The sequence below is a fragment of the Chionomys nivalis genome, chromosome 1 (assembly GCF_950005125.1).
Source record: "Chionomys nivalis chromosome 1, mChiNiv1.1, whole genome shotgun sequence".
NCBI classification, from domain to species: Eukaryota; Metazoa; Chordata; class Mammalia; order Rodentia; family Cricetidae; genus Chionomys; species Chionomys nivalis.
In genome coordinates, this window is record NC_080086.1 from 108598414 (window position 1) to 108620951 (window position 22538).

At 46.6% G+C, this 22538-nt stretch overlaps 1 protein-coding gene across 19 annotated transcripts in view; it reads left to right on the plus strand.

Annotated features, from left to right (window-relative positions):
- The window catches only part of Myt1l (myelin transcription factor 1 like), a 390358-nt gene that overhangs the window by 21795 nt on the left and 346025 nt on the right, over positions 1-22538 (plus strand). For all 19 annotated transcript variants that reach the window (XM_057765426.1, XM_057765434.1, XM_057765408.1 and 16 more), the window contains exon 2: positions 15846-15939. The gene's annotated coding sequence lies outside the window, so the exon portion shown is untranslated. The remainder of the gene's footprint in view (positions 1-15845; positions 15940-22538) is intronic.

Consider the following 22538-nt stretch of genomic DNA (forward strand, 5'->3'; position numbering starts at 1 on the left):
TTTCTTAAAGACTAAAAGCTGCTCCAATAATTGCAATAGTGGGACTGAGCTGGATTAAAGTTTTTCTGGGAAATAGATCTTTGGATATCTATATCTGGAAAATAGATCCTTCGTATCTGTGTATTTAAACCAACGGTGGCGTGGACGGATTCATTCCAGCTATTGAACGTAAAAGGAGTAAGCTTCTTAGTGGGACGGTGAAGTACACAGGGTAGGAACTTCTTCAGCTACTTGCCGCAAATGCTTCTGGGGAATCCAGTTCATTGGTACCCTTCTCACCTTGTCTAACTCTGCTAAAAGGGGATGGGTATAGACGGATGTGCAGAGAATTTTCACTTCATTTCCAAGGCAGGTCAAAACTCCCGGTGTCACAGAACACGCTTTGTGGAAGGTGGTATTGTGGTTCCACTGAGAAAATACGTGCTGTCTGGGTTTGTTCATGATCACCATAGAAAACCAAGTGTGATGGAACACTGTAGCCACAGCACTTCAGAGATAGAAGTGAGAGAGTCAGAAGTTCAAGGTCACCTTCAGCCACAAGCAGCCTAGGTTACACAAGACCCTGTTTCAAAAAACCAAAAACCATTTTTTTTTTATTCCGTTCCCAGCAAACTTCAGGTTACACTGGCCACATCAACTCTAGGATGCTTCTGACGTCCTCAGAGACCAATCATTTCCTCCAAATGCCGTGTCCATGAGTTTAGACCCTGAACTAGAGGGGACGGTAGGTGTTCACCAGCCCCAGTCTGTTGCTTGTCTCAGTAAATAAAGTATTATTGGGACATTGCCGTGTCATCTGTTTGTATACATCCAGTCATGGGGTGAGTGTGCCTAGGCTGTTTGGTCAATAGTGAGAATCAGAGAGACAGACACTCCACGGCTGGACCTTAGCCACCAGGAGTGAGCTGGAAAGAAGTGAGCAGCTTTGAGGGAGGAAGGACAGCAGCACAGAGGCAACACCGAAATCAAGGGAGGAGGATTTAGGGGATGCAGGGTAGAAAGTACGGTGAGATGGTAGAGCCCGTGAGACCCGGCACAGGAGACGCCTTCCCCTCACTGCGCAGCGAGTGTTGTTCTTCTCCTGAGACTGTGGCCGATGTTAGGAGTCCCCTCTGGTCCTGTCCTAGTAGCAGATGCCCTCGGTCCTGCTCTCTGGTTCTCCAGTCCCCTGATCTCTCAGGCTGCTGACCTTGACCACGTGATGATGCGTATTCACATCTCCGCAATATGGAGTCTTCCGTCTTCACACCTGCAGGAGAGCTATCCTAGATTAGGCTGCTGTCCAGCTTCAATAGTTCATGTGGTTCATGCTTTTCTTATTTGGCTACAATGGTAGCTCCCTGTTCATGTGGCCATTGGATCCAGTACAGCTATAGCGCAAGTTCCCTGTCTCGCATCTTCTTTGTTCGGTACCTCTCAGTAACTCCAACTCAAATATTTGTTCAGGAATAAAGCCCTCATCAAGAGATAGGAACTAGGGCATCTTTGCCTCTTCTTCCCAGGGTGACTGTGGGCAAGCCAGGCCACTGTGGTACAACAGGTTGAGTGATGTTGTCCCTGGTGACCACTGATACTTGATGAACACTGGTTCCTGGAAGATGCTATGGTCTTTTACACACTGTTCTAGGACACAAGGTAGCAGCTACCACTTTGATTGTCGGCAACTTCTGTTGCCATCACAGTCAAGACCTGTGTCTGTTTCCACACCTGCCGTTTTGGCTTGTGACTGTTACCAAAATAGTTGGTGGCCTCCTGGTGGCCTCTTGTGGGCACATGACTCTTCGTGGGAGGTTGTCACCCAGGATAACTTGATGAGTGCTGTCTTTGTGTGTTGTGTTTTCCCCTCCTCAACTGAGTGCATCCCTTTAGCTGAGATAAGGTAGACACGGGCACTGACGTCCCCCTTTCCAGTCTGCGACTGACTGAAAGTTGTGATTTTCCTCAGGAACCAACAACATCTAATTTTCGATATTTGAAGACATTGTTCCCTGTAAAGAAAGCACTATGGGATGCTCTTGTAGAGGAAGGGAGAATGGAAAGTGGGCCCAGTGAGGAAGTACAGGCGCGAAATGAGAAGAAAGGATTTCTAGCTTAGGTGTGCTGAGCCATAAACAGACCATCCTGGGATTAAGCTGAAACTGTGGCTTGTTGAATACCTGTGAATATGTGAATCTGAACAATTACCTTATCAAGAGGGCTATAGGATGAGAGATCACGGACTTGTTTCTGAGACACAAAAGTTCTGAAAACTCTAGTACTGAAGACAGTCATTGATGATATGATATTGTTTTATATTGTTTTTAACACGTGCCTGAGAGTGAACCTGGCTACTCATGCAGTATCAAATATCCAGGGATGTATGTTGAATGGCTTACTGAGTGGATGGAAATTAATTCTGACGATGAAGGAGGCACCTTGCAAGCAACCCTGAGCAATCAACTGGCCCTTCAAGGACTTGGTTGATACGTCAGATCACGCTTGAATTTACCATGTCTGTAAGGTGATTTTCAACCTTGATCCCAGCAGAGATTTAGGTGAGACAAAGACCCCATTTCAATTCTTTCAGAGTTCAGGTGCCTGCTCCACGTTCTACTTTCTGTTCAGTCCCAGCCATTTGAACACACAGAGCTGTTGATCTTTCCAGGATGGAAAGAACTCATTGTTCATTGTGAGCAGACACCAGCCACGGGGATGTGCATATATCAGCATATTTAGTGGCAGGCACACTCGCTGCAATTTGACATCTCAGTCAAGTTTGTCTTGAAGTCTGGCAGCCCCTCCTCCTCCTCATTTCTAAGGAAAGTGGTCCCACGCGCCCAAGCTTACCGCATGCAGATACCCAGACTCACAGTAGAGAAGAGCAGACAGCATCATTTCTGAACAGATTTTTATCTACGGGTCCAACACATTCTGACTATTTAGACAACAGTCACCAGCTGGTTGGTTAGCTAGTTCCTCTTTGATCCTCACCTTTGGGTCTTCAGTTTGGCTACCCGCTTGCAGAATGCATTTCTGCTTCACTGTGTTATGTCTATGTTTCTGATTTGTGAAGAGAATGCTGTACGGTCTATTTCTTTTCCACATGGGAATGTTCTGCGTGCTAGCAAAGCAGATTCATGCTGACACAGTAAGCAAGGAAGATAGTGCTGTCCCATGTGGACATACACTTTGGAGTACATGTACCTGTGCTCCGTTCAGAGAAAGGCAAACCATGCCTTCTCTACAATTGTATCAACAGGATTTAACTTAGCACCTGAAACAGGTTTGAATGCTTTTGCTTGGTTGAACATACGTGATATCTGGCCATCACTTAGATCTCTGTGTTGTCTCCTTATTTAACCTTCCAGTTAGAAGGGAAAAGAAAGATTTTTAGAATGGTTAGATTTATGTAACCTTCAAATCTTGTTTCATTCGTCATCAAAAACCAAGTGCTGAGAGCAATGTGCCATGCGGCACCTGGTAAGGCTCAAGTGTGAGATGAAGACTTGCTGATAAAGTGATGAAAAATCAGTCTGTACATCCACGTATGTGATGTGGGGTGTCCAGGAGACCGAAGGGGAATTCCCAGCATCTGTATCAAATGAAATTTCTTTATAGGGAGGAAAAGCAAGAGCAGAAGAAAGAAAGGAAGTAAGGGAGGGGGGGGGACGGAGAGAAGGAAGGAGGGAGGGAAGGAGAGAGGGAGGGAAGAAGGGAGGGAGGAAGAGGAAGACAGAGGCAGGCACAGAGACCAGTAGACAAAGGAAAGCAGGAAGTCAATAAGAAGAAAAACATGGAAGTGCAAACAGGCCAGGGCCAGGCTTGTCTCAGGGACACAACTGATAAACGTGATGTAGGCTCAAGAGTTCCTCTCTGAGTAGAAAGAGAATGGCAGACTTAGGTCCCTGTGGGTGGGCTATGTATCCAAAAACAATCAAGAAGGGCACAGTCACCTCTGCTGTACCAGAGGACATATATCAGTCCTGGCACTGATGGTCCCTGGAGTCTACAGGGATGAGGGCACCTGTGCCTTCTTTGTACGCCGGTCAAGGCAAGTTTGAAACTGGTGACGTCAGAGAGAGTCACCCATCCCATGTTCCCAGACATGGAGCAAAATTCTTTTAAACATACCATACTAAGAAAACCAATACTTACATATGGAAGGGCCTGTTTTATTTATGGAATATTGTTCAAGCTGGGAGGATATGGCTACATTCAGATACATACAAGAACAAGGTATGATCTTCATTCATGAGGAATAAGGAGAAAGATCTTGTAACGTTTACCCTTCCTTGGTCTTCAGCAAGATTGGTCTGTGGACAATTTCACATTACCTAAAATTGATTATACAAGTCTGAGAGTTAAGCTTCTAAGAATAGTACTCTTCTGACGTCCGATAACTGTTCAAGAAACAAAACAATTGGTCCACACTTCCACAAGCCTTGTAGACACATATCTGAACATCTCCATGGGATTCTATCACTTGAAAAGGAAAAATCCTATAGCTTCTGTGTTCAGGAACCCCTGCTGTCATTTTTTAAGGGATACGTTGATCAGTTCTAAATAAAGCTGAGGAAAATTAGATGATTATCAGCTTGAAATTATGAGCTCCCAACTTCATTGATGATTGCTATTTCACTTGAAGGAAGCCCACCAGTGTGTTCATTACTGAGTAAGAGTGTAGTGTACAGAGGGGGTGAAATCTCTGTCCTCAGGCTGTGTTTTAGAATGAAACAGGAGACCTCGCTCCCGAAACAGGCCCAGTGTGCCCCACCCTCTCTGCACACAGAGGCCCCCAGATCCTGCCTATGACACATTCACTTGCCAATCACAAATGGGGCCTCCTTTCCTAATAGCTGCAGCAGAGCTTGAGGCTTGCCCCCACAGGGCCCCGCCCACAGGAAGCCTTCGTGAATCACCGAGCAGAGGCATGCTTTGGGGAGACTGTGGGCACGTCTGCGCTGAGCAGTGCCAGGACTTCCCACGGTCGGTGGCTGTTTTACCTCAGTAAGAGCCTTGGTACCTCCATGGGGAAGAGCACACTGCTCCCGGAAGGGTCGCGGCCCTTTGCTATGAACACAGGGTTATTGGTGATGGACGGAGCAGATCCCTGGTTGGCTAAGTTCATCGCAGGTGCTGAGAAATCTTCACGTCCTGAGAAATTCTATGTTTAGTCTGGTGTAGAAAATCCTCCCCTACACTTTTGCATCCTTGGATATGGTCCCCTTCTTGTGCTGTCCCAGACTCAAGGCCATCACAAGATGTAAAGTGTTTATCTCTAAAATGCAGAACCTGATTTATTTCCTTAAGAATTGACTTTGTACGGATGCTTATAATGCCCCATATCATCATAGCCTTTCCCTCCGTGTAGTTGACACAGGCAGTCCTTAAACGGAAGCATGCCCAGTTCTCAGTGAGTATTTTCGTGGATGAGCTCGGCTACTGGGGCTTGAAGGGATGATTCCAAATGGAGTTGCCTATTGCCTAGGTTTTCATTGTCTTTGTTCTCCCACATCACTTTCTAGAGGAGGGAGACGTTTAGCTATGGATTCAAAGTCTCTCACAGCTCCCCTCATTTCTCCGACTTAGGAGAAGGTTACTGAAGAGCGTGTCTGCACCATAGGTTGGGAAATAAAGTGTCTCTGGGTTTTGTCGTGACAGGCTGTGATCTCACTTGTAGTCAGTGCACAGGCTTGGTTGTCAGGACGAATCCTTGGGAGCAGGTTAAGGACAACCTGTGGGCCTTCGCTGCTCTGGGCTTCCCTGTGGAGTTAGCCCAGACAGCTCTGGTTCACTTTCTTCTCACCTCCGCTGGTCCCATAAAGTGGTGTGGACATTGGGATGGAGGTGGACAGGAGAAAGGAGGAAGGGCATGCAAATGTCGGGCACCACTCTGTGGGTGAGGAGGGAGTCCTGAGACGCTATGCTTTACCCAAACTCAGGGATCTATTTCTTTGCTTAGAAGGCTCCTAAAGAGAGCCACGTTTCTTTTAGCCTCCCTCCCTGGGAAACCACTCATATGGTAGCAGGAAGGAGGAAGGGGGCGATAGTTCCTGCTATGTAAGACAACACATTTGTTCTTCCTTGAGCAATCCCTGGAACCTTCTGGAGCTGAGGCATTGGAGCCTTCTGAATGGCATGCAGCTGCTGGCATGGTGGAGGGAATGCCTGTGCTGAAGGGTAGGGATTTGAAAGCCTGTCTGGGGAAAATGATCTCAGAAGCTTTGGTTGTCTGCAGAAGGCCCTGAATGTATGCAATTACTATGGTGACTGTGGCAGTGGGGTCAGTGTCCCGAGTGCAGCTCAGCTCCTCCACGGGGTGCCTGGAGGTGTCTTATCTTGGAGCACATGGGATGGGGTATCCAGGGTCCCCTCTGACAAAATTGATGGGTATATACCATTTCCTATGAGATGCCTCTGGGCTATTGATACTCCTGCCCACACTGGGTCAGGTATGAGGATACTCTTGCATTGCCCGACAAGTCCATGAAGAGACAAAACCTTTCTATGGTTGCTGAGTGTGGAATTTCTTCAGAGTAAACCAGCCGCAGGCTGTGTTCCACCAAAGGGGATCCCCAGGTTATCCACAGCACCTTAGGAAGCAGTAGCAAACACAGACAACTTGTCTCCTTGTGTGTGGTACCCAGACCTAAGCAGTGACCGCATCAAGCAAGCCTCCTCACTTTTATTCTGTATCCCCTTCCCTGATGGAGCTCACATTAGCCAGACAGTGCTTCCCAAAAGAGGAAACTAAGTGCAAGCCACTGCAGGCAAACGTCCCAAGACCAATCACAGACTCTCTCTCTCTCTCTCTCTCTCTCTCTCTCTCTCTCTCACACACACACACACACACACACACACACACACACACTGCAGACAAATACCCCAAGACCAATCACAAAGATTTCTCTACTTCTTCCTCCTCTCTGTCTCTTGAATTTCTTGAAAAAAGGGGGAAACTCAAAATGGAAAGAGCTATTAACATGAATCTCATTCCTTCCTTCTTTTAAAATGCATCAAAAGCCCTCAGAGTGGGATTGGGGAGAAGACCATGTGTTTCTCCCATTTGTTTTGAATGGGCACTCCCAGGATGTCATGGGCCCTGTGCTCCAGAGGTCTGGACAATGGGGCCACCAGACCCTGACTATTGGGAATCCCATTGGCTGTGAATTCGTTGTAGGCCTTCAAAGCTGGAGCAAACCTCACTGTCTTATGTGTCTTCTGTTGGATTTTTGCACACCTTGCTCAGCTCCTAAATTTCTTGGCTCAGGGCATTTGAGTTTCCACCCTCTGAAAATAAAATTGCTAATGGGACACCGTCTTTTGCACTGTCCCTCTTTCTTCCTTAGGGGATGGTTTCCCTCCCCCGTGATGCTTTTCTGCTAAATAGGATGCGCCAAGAGCTAATGATGAAAGATATCATCTAGCTTGGTTGTCTCACAGCATGCAACTTAATCAAGTTACAAAATGCAGTTCCCAGGCCATTGGTGGTGGTGCATGCCTTTAATCTCAGCACTATGGAGGCAGAGCAAAGCAGATCTCTGAGTTAGAGGTCAGCCTGGTCTACAGAGTAAATCCAGGACAGCCAGGGCTCCACAGAGAAACCCTGTCTTGAAAAACAAAAGCAAACAAACAGCAAACAGAGAACGCATTTCTCACAGTATCTTGGCGTTCATGGTATGACCCCATTGTTTCTGCAGTATGAACCAAAGCCTGCTGTCTAAAGCATGCGCTTCTTCTCTCCCCGGACACAGAAGTCAGCCCTGAGAGCACTGCTCCTGCCCAGCCCTACGCAGCCCTTCTCATTCCTGAGTTCATCTGTGGCCACCTCAGAGACCTCAGATGTTGTACTGAATGGTTGCAAGGCTTCACATGGCCCTACATCAGGAGGCCATGCCCGGGGAAGGGTATTGATCCCATGGTACCCTGTTGAGCTTTTGTTCATTCACAGATTGCTTCTCTATTTGTAAAGTTAGCTTCGTTAGGACTGAGATATAATATGACATGATATGATATGATTGATGTGATATGATGATATCATGTGTCCTAGTGTCCTATGATATACATAGCATAATGCCATGCGTGCACATGTTAAGGTTTTCCACAAGGACTTTGCAACTGATTTATTTACAAGGCAAATGATGCCATAAGATCAGGCAGTGTCATTGTACCTCGGTTCATGTTTCTTTGTGACTCAAATGTTGTCATCCCGGCTGGTAAGAAGCGGTATGATGATAAAATATGAAAACAAAAAACAAAAAAAATAAAATATGAAAACATATTTAATACAGCTTTGTTCCCATTTATGACACAGAGATCGTCCTGTTTGGAAGGTTGTCTCCTTCCCTTCCCTCTTCTCTATCCCTGGTTCACTGTCTTGAGCTAAGGTTTGCAAAGAGGCTTCCTGCCCTCAGTTGAACTGATGAAGGATGGGTACGGAGTTAGAATGTTGGATGAGGGTTTGTTTTGCTCAAGACAAAATTCATAGGCTCTTGCTGGCTTCCCCCATTCTTTCTAAATTGAAACCTGTCTGAAATATTCAACAAGGACAACCGGGCTGTTACTAGTGCCTAAGTGAGGCTGGGCACATGATAGGAGCCCCTGTATTCCCTGGACTTCAGAAGCACAGTCATGTGATCAAAACAATAGCTGGTTGCTTTCAGCCTCGGTGGCCCCCAATATGCCTCTTCTGTTTCTGGGAGAGTACCCAGTTTCTTCACCTCTCCTGGCCTGAGATGTTACCCTGATTTCATATTTTACACTGGAAATGCAGGTACCCAGCAGAACAAAGCTTGGTTTCCTCCCTTTGCCATTTTCTTCATCCTTGTTTATCTCACTCTTTTGAAGATCTGTTTCCCAGAAGAGGTGGGGGGGGGTCCTCAGTTCCTGATGCCGACAGCTCTGTGTAGAAGTGACCTCAGCATGCTGGGATTCTTAGGCCCAAGCCCAAAGAAGCTCAAGTTCCTTCTAATAACCTTGTCTTACACTTTCTGCTCTGGGTTTATGCATTAAAAGACAAAAGAAATTGTCTGACATCAGGTGAGCCAGTAGGAAGCATTGTGGCCAGTGGAGCACCTGTGGGCTGACCTTGCCTGCCCCCAGGCTGAGTGCAGGGGCATCTGTGGAGTCCCAAGAGGGTTGGGTTAGCCTCAAGGCTGAGGCTGGCTCTGCCACAGCTGAAAAAAAAAGCACCTTCTCAATACTGGTGTGCTTTTTCCCTGTATGTCTTTAACTCCAGCCTTTGTCTAAGATGCCTGAGCCATGTGGAGGCAGCAATGCTTATATCCAGCTCTCTTGGCCCTCTTTCTTCTGCGTCTTGGAGTGACAGTGCGTGTCATCGCATAGACTCCGTGGGCATGTCAGAAGTGAAAGCTCATTTCTCTGACAGCTAGGCTCCAGGGGCACCGCTCAGAAGTCTTGAACTCCCTTCTCTTTCTGAGATCTCTTGGTGAGCAGCCCCTGAAAGCACACGAGTATTGTTTGGCCCCTTGTCCTTATTCTCCCTCTTACCCCTTTGGATCCCCACAGCTGCCACAGCAAGCATGGGGCAAGGCCTATTGTATTTAATCTCAGCCACAATTCCGGAGCTGCAGCACGGAGCAGAGCTGGTATCCTCTGCACCCACAGTTTCTGAGTGACTTCTCAGCTGCAAATCTGGCTCCTGGTTTCTTGGTTTTCCCCCAGGCAGCCTTAAGCTTTTCCTGAGAGCAGGCTTCGCAAATGTTTTCATGGAGAACAAGATTCAGCGACAGTATTGTACTCTGGCTCCTTTCTCTCTCTCTCACATCCACATTGGTCTCTCAAGTGCTTGAATGACAGGTGTGAGCCTCCATACCAGGTTGAAACAGATTTTATGGTATTGGAATGCAGAAACACTTTATACTTTTATTATTAACGTAGGCATGTTCTTCTGGGACCTGATTACGCACAAAGCTTTACGAGGCAGTGTCTTCAGCAGCAGCCCCTTCTCTGCATCCATGTCCTCTCCTCGTCACTATGCAGGAACTGATGACCCTGGCTCCATGCTCACTTGCAGCTCAGCCTCTTACTTCCCACTCTGCATCAACGGGGGGAAGCAAGGCAGCAGGGCAGGATGGGCCTGGTCAGCTCTAACTCTGCCACCTAAGTCACCCACGTGAAGGACTTGGGTTTTCTGGGGTGCTGGGCATCAACTATGCAGTCTTAGAATCACGGTTTTACACATTTTGGGAGGTGCTCCAGAAAAACGCAGACAGCTCCTTATAGTGGTGATGAGAATGATTTTGGATTCCTAAGGTGCAGGATCCTCCTCCTAGGCAGGAGTTGATACCAGGGCCACAAAATAGTGTGGGAGTGTCCTTGGGCAGAAGCCACCCAGCTGGTTCTACTAGTAACCTGTAACCAAAACCTGCCCATAGCAGGGCACATTCATTCAGCCACACAGACCTCTCTCATTAAAAGGAAAGAGCGCTCTCCCCTTTAATAATTAGCAAATATATCACCCTTTAGTTTGCGATCCGCTGTCTGCAGTAAGTTTCTTTAGGACAAAGTCTTCCACCTTCTTCTGGGCTGACCTCTCTCCTCTCAGCGGTCAGCATCTATCTCCTGCTCTGACTCTTTCCAGGAACAAGCTGGTGCTGGCTTAAGTCCTTCAGAGTGGTGGGCATGGAGACTTACAACGTTATCATTGTGCAGTCACAGGTTGAGTATCTCGCTGTCATGAGCCCCGGGCACACAATTTTGTATCCTAAAGGGATTTAAGCTAAAATCAAAATCATCACCAGCATGGTAGTCAGGAGAAAGCAATGCTGTGCCACAGCCTTGTAAATAAAATGAACAGCCAGGTGTGGTTCCTCATATCTACAACCCAACAATGACGAGGCTGGCACAGGAGGGTTGGCATGAGTTCAAGGCCAGCCTGAGCTACAGTGCTTATGTTGTTTTGAGATTTTGCGCATGCTCTGAATTTTACTTCTTTGAGTTGTCCCATAAGTGAGTCAGTTGTAATGTCACTGTGTCACTCAGAGCTCTTCTGAAGGTTTGCAATGATACCCAGGGTCACAGATGTAGGGCACAGAGTGTGACTGTCATTAGGCTTTTCTTTTCTTGTGGTGGAGGACTCTCTGCATGTTACAGCACTCTGTCAGTGAAAACCACAGAACAGTGGCTCTCAGTCTAGTCTCGGGCAACCTGGGGTTTGTGTGAGCATGTATATGCATGAGCCAAGTGGTGTGCTTGTGTGTATGTGTACATGCGTGTGTGCATGTACTGTGCACTGTGCACAGAGAGGCCAGAGATGGGCATCTGGTGTCTTTCTCAATCTCTCCCCACCTGCTATTTTGAGAAAACATCTCTGACTGAACCTGGAGGTCACTTATTAGTCTGGATTGGTTGACCAGGGATCCTCCGGTCTCTGCCTCTCAGCTGCTGATAGTATAGGTGTTTTACTGCCAAACCCAAGTTTCTATGTCTCTTCTAAGGATCTGAACTCAGGTCCTCAGGCTTGTGGGGCAAACACTTAACCAACTGAGCCATGTCCTCAGTCCTTGGGGAAACCCTTAAAACATATCTATACTTCAGTTTCACCCTGCACAGTGCAATCAGATGCCTGAGATTGGTTATTGGGTAGGTTCATGGATCCCCAGGCAACTGTTATATACAAAGTCTTAGTACTGTCTGCCCCCTCCCACTATGTTTGGGTGTGTGTGTCTGTGTGTGCATGTATATGTATGTATGTGTGTGTGTAGAAAGAGCCTGCAGATTCTCTGCTTGGTGTCAGTGTGCTCTATGGTGAGGAATTTGGCTTGAGTGGTTTACTTCACAGGTCTCTTTACCTTACATCATGTATTGCCTTAAAGTTATGTTCTTAAGTCGCACAAACCAAATCAGCACAACCGATTCTCACTGCTGTCCTCAAACACAGCACCCTTGTTTGGGGAAGGAGAGAAAGGATGCGCACTCCCACGCATCAAGAAACGTTTTATCAACGAAAGCAGTGCTCCTTGGGTGCTCTCTGCCAGTGTGATCCTCAGCACCGTTTGCTCCATCCAGCATGCGATGTGATAGCGTGCACTCAGGCAGAGATGCAGCTCATCTAAAAGCTGCCTGAGGCTGCAGATTGGCCGGAGAGCCCTGTTTTATCCCGATACACTGACGTCATGTGCTGTCACTTGTGACTGAGTGCCTGGACCTGTGGTGATGGTGAATTGTCCAGATTGTTTGAAGGGAGTCAGAACATGAATTCTGACACCTATGGGATCCCGCATCCACGTAAAAAATGTTTTCCCCAGGGGAAAAATGGCCTCTCAGCATCATCTGGCCCTAGAGCAGGTTGGAGTGGAATTCATTTAGAGCCTGGTGCAGGTGAGGACTGGAGGGAGCTGAGAGTTTCTGGATCTATAAACTTATAATTGGATTGACATCTAAAGCATTTCCCTTTCATGCCCTTAGACAATACTAAGAAAGCCACACAGCCACCCAGTATCAAATGCTGCAAACTTCATACACACTCCTCATCTAGAGAAGACCTGGGGTCATCCCACTTGGCTCCTTACATTCTCTGGGTGGCATCAACGGACCATCATGGAGAAGGACGGCTGCTGGAGTCCGCAGGTGGAATCACTTGGCAAGGCTTTATGGTGTTGCCATTGACAGCTGCACTGTGTTCCTATATTGGCAGATATTTTGTATTTACTTCTCAAATTTTCCATAGATGTGTGTGAAACTGGCTCACTACTATAAAACTAGCCAGGAAGAAGTCAAAATCAGTAAATGCGGCATTTCAAAAAGTTGTGTGAGCCACCTCTAAGCCACCATATTTGAAATGAGGGGGAAGATAGTTGTATTAGCAAGGAAAATGTGAAAATAATAAACAGATTCACAAAGAACTAGCTTCCAGGCTCAGATGAAGAGGCAGGACCTGAGCTGATATACTATGCTGCCTGCCTGGCCAGTTTCAGGAGCCACAGTTCCTTCCTGGCCTCCTTTTGAGACCACGAACCTTGGGTCAAAGAACACTATAGAAAAACAAATTAGTAAACAAGACAGTAGTTTATGTCAAAGGGTGGAAAGTCTGTAAAAGTGTGATTTTAGGAGAAAAAAATTGATATTTTCTAATTTTTAATGAAGAAGCTGTCAACTTTAAGGGGAATACACACTCCACACTGCCGGGCCTGGCTCGAGGGGTTGCCTCGCTGACAAACAGGGAGGCATTCAGTCTGCGCAGCCATGTGTGGTTCTGTGGGAATCTGCATCCAGCTCACTGTATGTATCGTGAACCTTTTTAATGGGCCTTCAGAGCAGCAAGGCACAGTGGAAATAAAGCACGCTGTAGGATTCCACATTTGGCGGCTAAACCAACAGTGGCAAAACCAAGATGAAACCATGCTTTGCTGTCACAATCACCAGCCTATTAAAAAGATACAATGGCTGCAGATAATCAATTTGAGGTGAGGAATAAGGTCTCGGGTGTTCCTTCTCTTCTGTGCCCCCACCATCAGCACGACTATAGGTAACACAAATAACTAAGCTGCTCTGCTCAGTTCTTTCCAAGATTTCTCTGTTGATTGGTGTGGTGGTGGGTTCGGGATGGTGGTGGCAAAGACACCATACTCAGAAGTTAAACCATCAGGATTCAAATCCAGCGTTTACACTGATGAGCTAAGTGATGGCAGCCAGCTCCTTAGGGTCTTGGGGCCTCACGTCTGTCATTTGTGGTGTTGGTACTCCGTCCTTGCTGTGAGGACTTGGGAACGTGACCCTTGGCCAGACTTGCACATGCTCTCTGTTTCTGAGCGCTGGTCACTGAGAGGACCAATCAGCCAGAATATGCCTCTAGTCGGGGAAAACCACAGCTCGTCCGCAGAGTTACCTCCAAAGCTCCCATTCTATTTCCTTTTGTTCTGTTTGTGTTACAAGTGTCAGTGTCACCTTGTGCTTTTAAATATTAGCTAAAAATATTTGTAATTGTAAACCTGTTTCCAAGAAGGGCTGGGACTAGGGCTGGAGAGACGGCTCAGAGGTTAAGAGCACTGGCTGCTCTTCCAGAGGACCTGAGTTCAATTCCCAGCAACCACATGGTGGCTCACAACCATCTGCAATGCGTTCCAGTGTCCTCTTTTGGCCTACAGTGTAGGCATACATACAGGCAGAACACTGCATAACAGATAAATAAATCTTTAAGAAACAAACAGGAAGACTGGGACCAATCCCTGCTCACTGAGGGTTCTTTAATTCACCATCATCACCGGCACACCCGTCTCTGCACGCTCACAGACACTGCACACTCTCATGCTCTCACACACACACTATGGACTGGGATGCTCCTAGCATTCAGTGATAACTGTGAAGCACACTGTACTTGAATCAGTAATGGAGGTTAGTCTGTATTTCAACATCTAAAATGTCTTAAGTTTTTCACGGCTACCCAAAGTCTCTTTTACTACACATATATTGTTTGTTTACCTTGGGGTGCCTTGAGACACACGTGTAATGACACTGGTGTGAGGCTGGAGGAAAATTAGTGGGAGCTGGTCCCTTTTCCCTACTCTGTAACTGAGTTCTGGGGATAAAAATTAAGGTCAAGTCTTCAGGCGTGGCAGCAAAGGCTGTTTATCCCATTGAGTCATCCAAGCAGAAAAAGAACAGTCAAATGTAATTTCAGTGGAAAAAAAGAGAGAAAGGAATGAACAAATGAGAAATTATCTATATAGCTATCACTTTATGGAGTTGATGTCCTCAGAAACAGCACACGGGGAGAGAGCATGGCTTTTGGGGTAGAACCATTAGGCTTCACAGAGTTGACAAAGTGCTTGCGTTGCAGACATGAGGAAGGACCTGTGTTTGACTCCCCAGAAACCACATAAGAGTTAGACATGTTGCATGCTAGCCCGAAGCAGGCAGAGACAAGATGATGGCTGGGGTTATTCTAGCCAACCATCTAGTTGGCGTAGTCGATTTGACAAATTCCTGATTCAGTGAGAAACCTTGTCTCAAAAACTGAGATGGACAAGTGCCTGCAGAAGGACACTGGAGGTTGACCTCTGGCCTTTCACTCACGTGCATATGCACATGTGTGAGCATCCACACACACGCATGTATATGTGAGCACATATATGTTCACACAGACTTGGAATATGGAGCATGACAGTGGATGTAAAGACGGTGCAAAAGGCTGGAAACACAGAAAAATATCACGTTTCTTTCTCCTCCCACGGAGTAGCTAAATTTGGAATGAATCTGGCTAATGTCTGTAAAAAGTTGAATTAATCTGCCGCAGGAACTGTCCTGTCCTTTTCTCACACAGTCCAGTGTTTCATGTGCACCTAGAACACAAGACAAAGCAGAAGCTTCCTCCCTCCTCCCAGGTTGCTTTGCTTCTATTTTTCCAATTGTCTGTTATTCTTTTCAAAGAGGTGGTCCTGGCATGGCCTTAGCTATGCAAGCTGATTCTGGGGCCCTAGGGACGTCTACCTTCTGCAGCAGGTGCTGCGCCTGTCTTGACACAATCACCTCCTAACCCATGTCCAGCACTAGGGCGCCGAGCCTCTGACTCCTGTCCTTGTGTTGGTGGCCTCTCAAAGAGGCCAGAGACCCAGGCCTGACCTGGGTTCTTTCATTTTAGCAGAGAATGTGCTGTTGTAATGAGGGCACAGGCAGAAGGACCTCCCAAAACATTGTGCCTTTATTGTTTAAAGTACCACGCCTTCAACAAAGGGAGCTGGAGAGCCTGCCCCTGCAACAGTGCCTGGATGAGCTGTGCAGGCAGCTGTAGTGCAGAGTCTCCCCTTGCCTGCTGAGATAGACCAAGTTGCCAGGAAGCTGGCCATGCTCAGTGACTCATACACAGGACGTCCAGTTACCACGTTCTCTTCTTCTCTCCTGCACAGGGGCTACAGAGAGGCTGCTGCTGAGGTCCAGGTGTACAGTTCTCAGCTGGGCTTTGCCCTACCCGTGTTGACAACTGAGGAATTACGGATTGTGGTAAGTTCATTCTGGTAGAAATGTGTGGTTTCGTTAGGTGTGCGTGAGGTGTTACCTGCAGAACGCCCTACATGGTACAGCCATGGCCATGTTCAGATGAGGCTGGTTGAGTCAACTTCTTTCCCACCAATCTTTGTGTTTGATACTTTGATGCTTATGGGTCTTCTAACTTAGAGCCAATTCTATTCTCATACCTTCCATTGTGCCTCAACTCAAGTGTCTGTCCTGCCTGGGCAAAGAAACCTGATCAATATCCTCTCCAGACACCAAGTCCATTGTATCCATTCACACCCAAAGCCCAGTTTGGTCCCACAGCCCCATTTCCGCAAGGTTACATCTTTGGCAGCCTTGTGTCTGACTTGCCCAATCTTGAGATGGAAACATACTGATTGCCTGGACTGTCAGGTGGGAGTGTGTGAAGTTCATTGTTGTCCTGACACCCCATGGTGACTCCATGGTGGATAGCTGGGGCCCCATGGTGACTTTGTGGTGGATAGCTGGGGCCCCATGGTGACTCCACGGTGGATAGCTGGGGCACCATGGTGACTTCATGGTGGATAGCTGGGGCCCCATGGTGACTCCACGGTGGATAGCTGGGGCACCATGGTGACTTCATGGTGGATAGCTGGGGCCCCATGGTGACTCTATGGTGGATAGCTGGGGCCCCATGGTGACTCCATGGTGGATAGCTGGGGCCCCATGGTGACTCCGTGGTGGATAGCTGGGGCCTCTGGGATTCTGCCTTCTTCACTAAGCCTGAGGATGAAAATGCACAGCACTGTTCTTATCAGTGAGACTCACTTACTTCTCATCAAAGCTGTGAGCAGGGAAGAAACCTTTCAGTCTCTCAGGTTTGAAAAGCTTTTTGTTTACTACACAATTCATTTTTAATTTTTCAAAAATCGTACTCGTTGAGAGAGCTATGTCTTCACTTTCCCTTACTTTGGAGACCTCTGTTGTCCACAGTTGTCCTTTGAATAGTGCTGTTTACATTTGATACCAAATTGCTAGAGAGACAGTCTTTTAAAAATGATTTTCTTTACATGATTAATATACACACAATAGAAAAATTAGATATTAAAATGACTTAAACAATAAAGCACCGAGAACCTCAGTTCAGTTGTAATTACCATTAATACTAGTTTAGAATTACATGCATAATTTTATATTACAATTAGTAATTAGATGTATAATTTTATATTGAGCTATGTCATTCTATACATTTTCTTCTTTACTTCCCATGTCTTTCTGTATTAATAAATGCATTTCTAAAATAATTTTTCCATGGTGCACGATATCCATTCTGAGATTTCATCAAGTTTTGCTCTGTGACCATTTTTCAAATAAAACAAGACAAAAGTCTTGGTTGCTTATTCCCATCTCTGTTTCATCTAGTAGATCCGTCCTTCTCAGATAGCCATGCAAGTGACTCCTCTTCTTCTTTCTGGTTGCTCATGTTCAGTGATTAAATGATGGCAGTGCTCTGCACTTGTTAACAGATGCTTCCCACAACACTCCGTGCAATGGTCACACTCGGGAGCAGCCTTGGAATAGAGGGAAAGTACATGCTGCCGTGAGCTTCAGCTCATAGTCCAAGGGCTCAGGTGTCTGCCAGAGCCTGCAGCAGTCCTATAGCATCATGATTGTTAACCTGCTGGCAAAAGCAAACACCTAAGAGGGTTGAAAACAGTGGAGCCTCCTGTGCCACTGTGACTTGAAGTATGGATGAGATGGCATGACCCAGTGATTCCCCTGATGCCCATTATGGGGACATAGACTTAGGGGCCAGGAGAGGGGACCAATGCCCCGAGGAGTACTTCAGAGTGTGGTAAGAAGCAATCCTCATGGACATTACAAGTAGAGGGGTCTGTGATGAGGAAGGACGATTTAGAAAAAATGAGACTCTGCTGGCTGCCTGAAGTCGCTGCCTGGTGTCCTGTCTGTCTTACTTTTCTTTGACTCTGCTTAAAAGGACACCTCACTTTTAACTTCCTACTGCCTCCCTGTTTTCCTTTTATGGAACACATATATACTGTAGCCAGGGAAATATTAGGTTAGTACATCACATTTATCCTAAAACTTAAAGCCATAGCTATTGAAGATCTCTTCACTATATTACAGAATCATGATGTGGATTTTTGGGTACTGTTCATTGCCCTTACCCTGTTTGTGTTTAAGGATAAAGTCTACATGCTTGAAGTTGCTTTTGCAACATTTCAGGATACAATGATATGATTTCTGGAATTTACTTCCATGTAGATGTAGTTCTAGAATATGATTTATAGCCACATGTGGCCTTGGTTAGCTGACACTACTGGAGCTGGTCAAAGGGTTTATGGGTCTTATTGTTTTTCCGTTTATATATGTGTTTCTTCAAAGTTTTTCATAGGAAAACGTTTTAGTGACTGAGAAATCATGTGGCCGTAATAGAAACATCTGTTGGCACCAGGTGATGCAGGAAAACCTGGTTTTCTATAAGGAATCTGGGATCAGTGTCCTCTCTGAGACTCAGTTTCCCCATCTATCAAATGAATCTGGAGACCGCAAGGTTGTATGGAGCATGCAGGAGTTGATGTGTGTAACATGTTGTGTGTACACACGGTAGGTCCACATCACATACAAACCACAGATGAACTACATATGGCTGCTATCTTGCCTCTGATACAGGTGGGGACCTGTGTGTTCAATTTCTCTCTCTTGGGCTAATTTATTTTACATTTTAAAGTCAAATGAAGAATTAAACTAACAAAGAACTTGCTTCCATGTGTTATGTTGGATAGATTTCTAGTGGTATTTTGAAAAATTAATTTTCTATTTTGTATTTTAAAAACAACTTATTGAGGATAAATTAGGGATTTTCTCCCAAAACCATGATGTTTGGATTGAAAGATCAGCCACAGCACTGCCTTGTTCTCTTAAACATTTGTCTTTAATTTTTATTAATTTCTCTTTGCAAAGAACATAACTCTACTTTTTATGATTATGCTGTGAACTCATTCTTAACCCTTTTATAATCTAAGAAGGGTAGTAATATGGTCATTCCTTATTATTATTATTATTATTATTACTAGTCTTTCACATACTATTTAAACTCTCTCAGCTATTCTGTGAATGGAGCCAGAATTGGGAATTTACCAGTTACACCCTTAAAAAGTGAACAGCCTCTTCCTGTTTACTCATCAGCAAAGCGAAGGTTTGAGAAGCTGCCAGTGCCTACATGAGTGGCACCTGAGTGTTTCCGGCTCCTCTCCCTTTCAGTTATAAGGTCACTTTTACAGGTTGTGAAGCTGCCATCCTATCTGCTGCAGAAGACAGACAAACAACAAAACAAAAGAAAACAGTTTTCCCAAGGTCCACCTTTGAGAACTGCTCTGCTGAAATTATTATCGGGTGTGGAGGGCGAATGGATGAGTAGAGATTAAGGATACCGGCCAATGAATCAGAATTTAGCATACGAGATAAAGACAAAACACAAATCGTGAATGCCGTGTGCCTCGCTAAGCCCTGGAACTCTGGAGAGGCTTGCTGATCTTGGCGGACAGTCCAGGGAGAGCTTCCGAGGAGGGTGTGGGTTAAACAAGCTTTGTCTCTTGAACTGGTAGAAAGAAGCAGTCAGGTGGAGGGAAGGAGGAAGAATAGGGCAGCAAAGGAGCCAGAAGCCATGTCTCTGTGTGCTGAGCGAGTGTGGAGGTGGAATTCAGTCCCCCGAAAGTTCTGGTTCTCAGGTCATCAGCTAAGGCTACACTTAGGGAAAACACAGCAGTCCTAGGGGCATGAGGACCATGGTCATGGCAAGGTGTCTGGAAAGAAGCAAAGGAGCAGACATTAGCAGGCAGTGGTGTCTCTACCCCGACGTGATTGTCTGCCGGAGCTCCCATTCTTGAATTCGTCAAATCGTCTCTCCATCGTTGTTAAAAGACTTTATTAATTAGCAGCTGCCGTATCTGTAAAATTCAAGCACTGCCTTATCTGTGTCGTGGCAGCTGAATGGCTCTGATAGGAAGAACAAGGGGGCCGCACATGGGCACCTGCAACCTGGACCTCGCTCCACCATGGTGGTGGTATGTGGGAAATGCATGACAGATGCGGTAGGCAGGTGCTCTCAGAGGAGGTGTGTGGGGAGGCGAGTCACGTGCCCTGTATGCTCTGTGCCTGACAGACAATGGTTATAGCAGACTCTGATGAACAGGAACAGTTGTCGTTCTGTTCCTGTTAGGCTGCGTTCCCCATCAGCACATGTGCTCAGTGTCTGTGGTGCACTGTGGTGTGGGAAGCCCCTCTGAACAGGAAACACCACCGTTGAGTCAAGTGCAATCTGTCACAGCCGTGGATAAGCAGGGCAGTCAGTGGGGACGGGATTGTTTAGCGTGGCTTTGAAGGACAAGATGCTGGGAGTGCAGGCAGAGAGGGGTGGCTGAGACCTTCCCTTGACTTGGAAGCAAGGGGAACAAACGGAACAGGAATTGTGCTGTTATGTGACAATCGGTCCAGAAGGATGGGCTGATAGGAGGCCATGGGGAGCATGTCTGCGTCAGATTTGTGGAAATTCGTCTAACAGGCATTTGGAAAGCAAGGGAAGTGGAAACTGTCTATAGTGAGAACAAAGGGAAGGCCCTGGAGGGCAGGGAGGACCTCCCAGATAGAATCTGATGCTCAAATCTTGTCAACACCACGTAGGCTAAAGTAGCTTGGTCCCTACTCTGACCTCAAGGATGCCACATCCCCTCTCCAAGCTTTGCGATTCTTACCTCAACTACATCCACATAGCTCTTCACTGGGGTGTTGGGCTTTGGGGTATCCTGTTAGTGAACTCACAGCAGAAGCTACCACAGTGCAGAAACCAAGGATACGGCTCCACAAATGCACTGTCTAGACCGGCTTAGCTGCAGCTGCCTGCGATAATGCACACACGCACACCTGCATGGCCACCTGCCTTTGAGCATCCTGCTCAGTCCTCCTTTAAGACAGAGCTCAAGTTCACTATGGTGACATGCATGTGTTCCTGGAGCTGCTGTCCTGTGCAGAACAACACTGTCCCACTGCTCTTTATCCAAAACTGTGGTGCTTCTAGTGGGGTAGCTTTTCTGTCCCCGTTCCTGGTCCTGAGCTTGCCAGGTATTTCTTAGGGGTTCTGGGGATCTCAGGGGGTGACCCCTGGGCCTAGCCATGGCTAGCATCATCAGCCTCTTCTGGGAAACTCTTCTGAAGCATTCCCATGCGTCTGTGCCTTCCATCTCTCAGTGGATAGGCAGGACGATGTGATAGCTGGCAGGAGAGGAGACTTCAGCAAGATCTACATGTATTACATTTATGGCAGGCCAGAGTGGTAGCATCCTTAGTGCTCATGCGGTCCGTGCACCTGTGCTGGTGGTGCTGATATTGACTGTTTCCTTTGAAAAAAAAAATGCTTTAATTACACGAGACCTCCTTTCTCAGACTATTCCCCCTAGTGAAAGAAATTACTTTGGAAACAAAAAAAATAAATAAAAAATCGAGCCCAGATTTCCGGGAACAAAATGCATCCAAGTCTGAAAATAGAAACCAGGACCTTTCACACGGTAATTAAGGGTGGCCCTTCCCCTGTTCTAGGGTTTTAGAAGAAAAATGAATTCATATTGCAAATAAATTCCAATGACATGTGAGTACTTAAAATTCAATAGGCTCCTCGTGGTTCCTCCCCTCCCTCCTCCTTTCCTTTCTTGGTCTTACCTCAGGCTTGCCTTCCTCCTTTTTGTTTGCACAGAGAAAGATCTATATTTGAGTGCCAGACCTTTGTGCTCATCCCATAATCACGTGGTTAGTGTTCTAGTATGTTTTGATACCGTTTAAGTTTGTTGTTGTTACATTTGGGGTGTGTGTGTGTGTGTGTGTGTGTGTGTGTGTGTGTGTGTGTACATGCATGCCAGGGCATGCCTGTGGAGGCTGGAGGTCAGTGTGCAGGAATCAGTTGTCTCTCTGCTACCATGTGGGTCCTAGGGTCAGGCTTGGCTGCAATTGTCTTTATCCCCTGAGCCATCAGGCCAGCTCCATTTTTTTCAAAAAAACTTTCTGAGAGGCAAAATATTTAAACCACCAGCAAGAATGCCTTCTGATTTCCAACCACAGGAGTGGGTGGATGGAAAGTTTTGTTATATAATTCTCACCTCCTGGTGCTCACAGAGCAGTGACACCGTTGTCTTTTCCAGGTTTGTTTTCCCAGCTTATAACCCAGATTCCCTCCCTAGCGATCGTCAAACTTTCCGCAGGCTAATCGTAGTGCTCAGAACCACTTGCTCTGCAGCTCTGCAGATGCCTATGGCCGCTGCCCTGGGCAGGCGCATCCGGAGCATCCCTGTGTCGCTCTGAGGGCTGATGTGCAGTGTTTCTGCCTCCTCTAGGAACGCACTCTATGCCAGTGTGTGGGCAAGGACTGATCCTTAGGGGACCACTTCCTAGTGAGGAGCAGCATCATAATCCTCATACATACATTTGATTTAATCCATATGTCTTCATGTGCAAGTAAGTGTTCATTGCAGAGTCACTGGCCTGATCGGAGGCCTCTGGTTTCTACTACACTATCCATGCTGGGCCCTCACCGAGACTCCTCTTAGATATCCTGT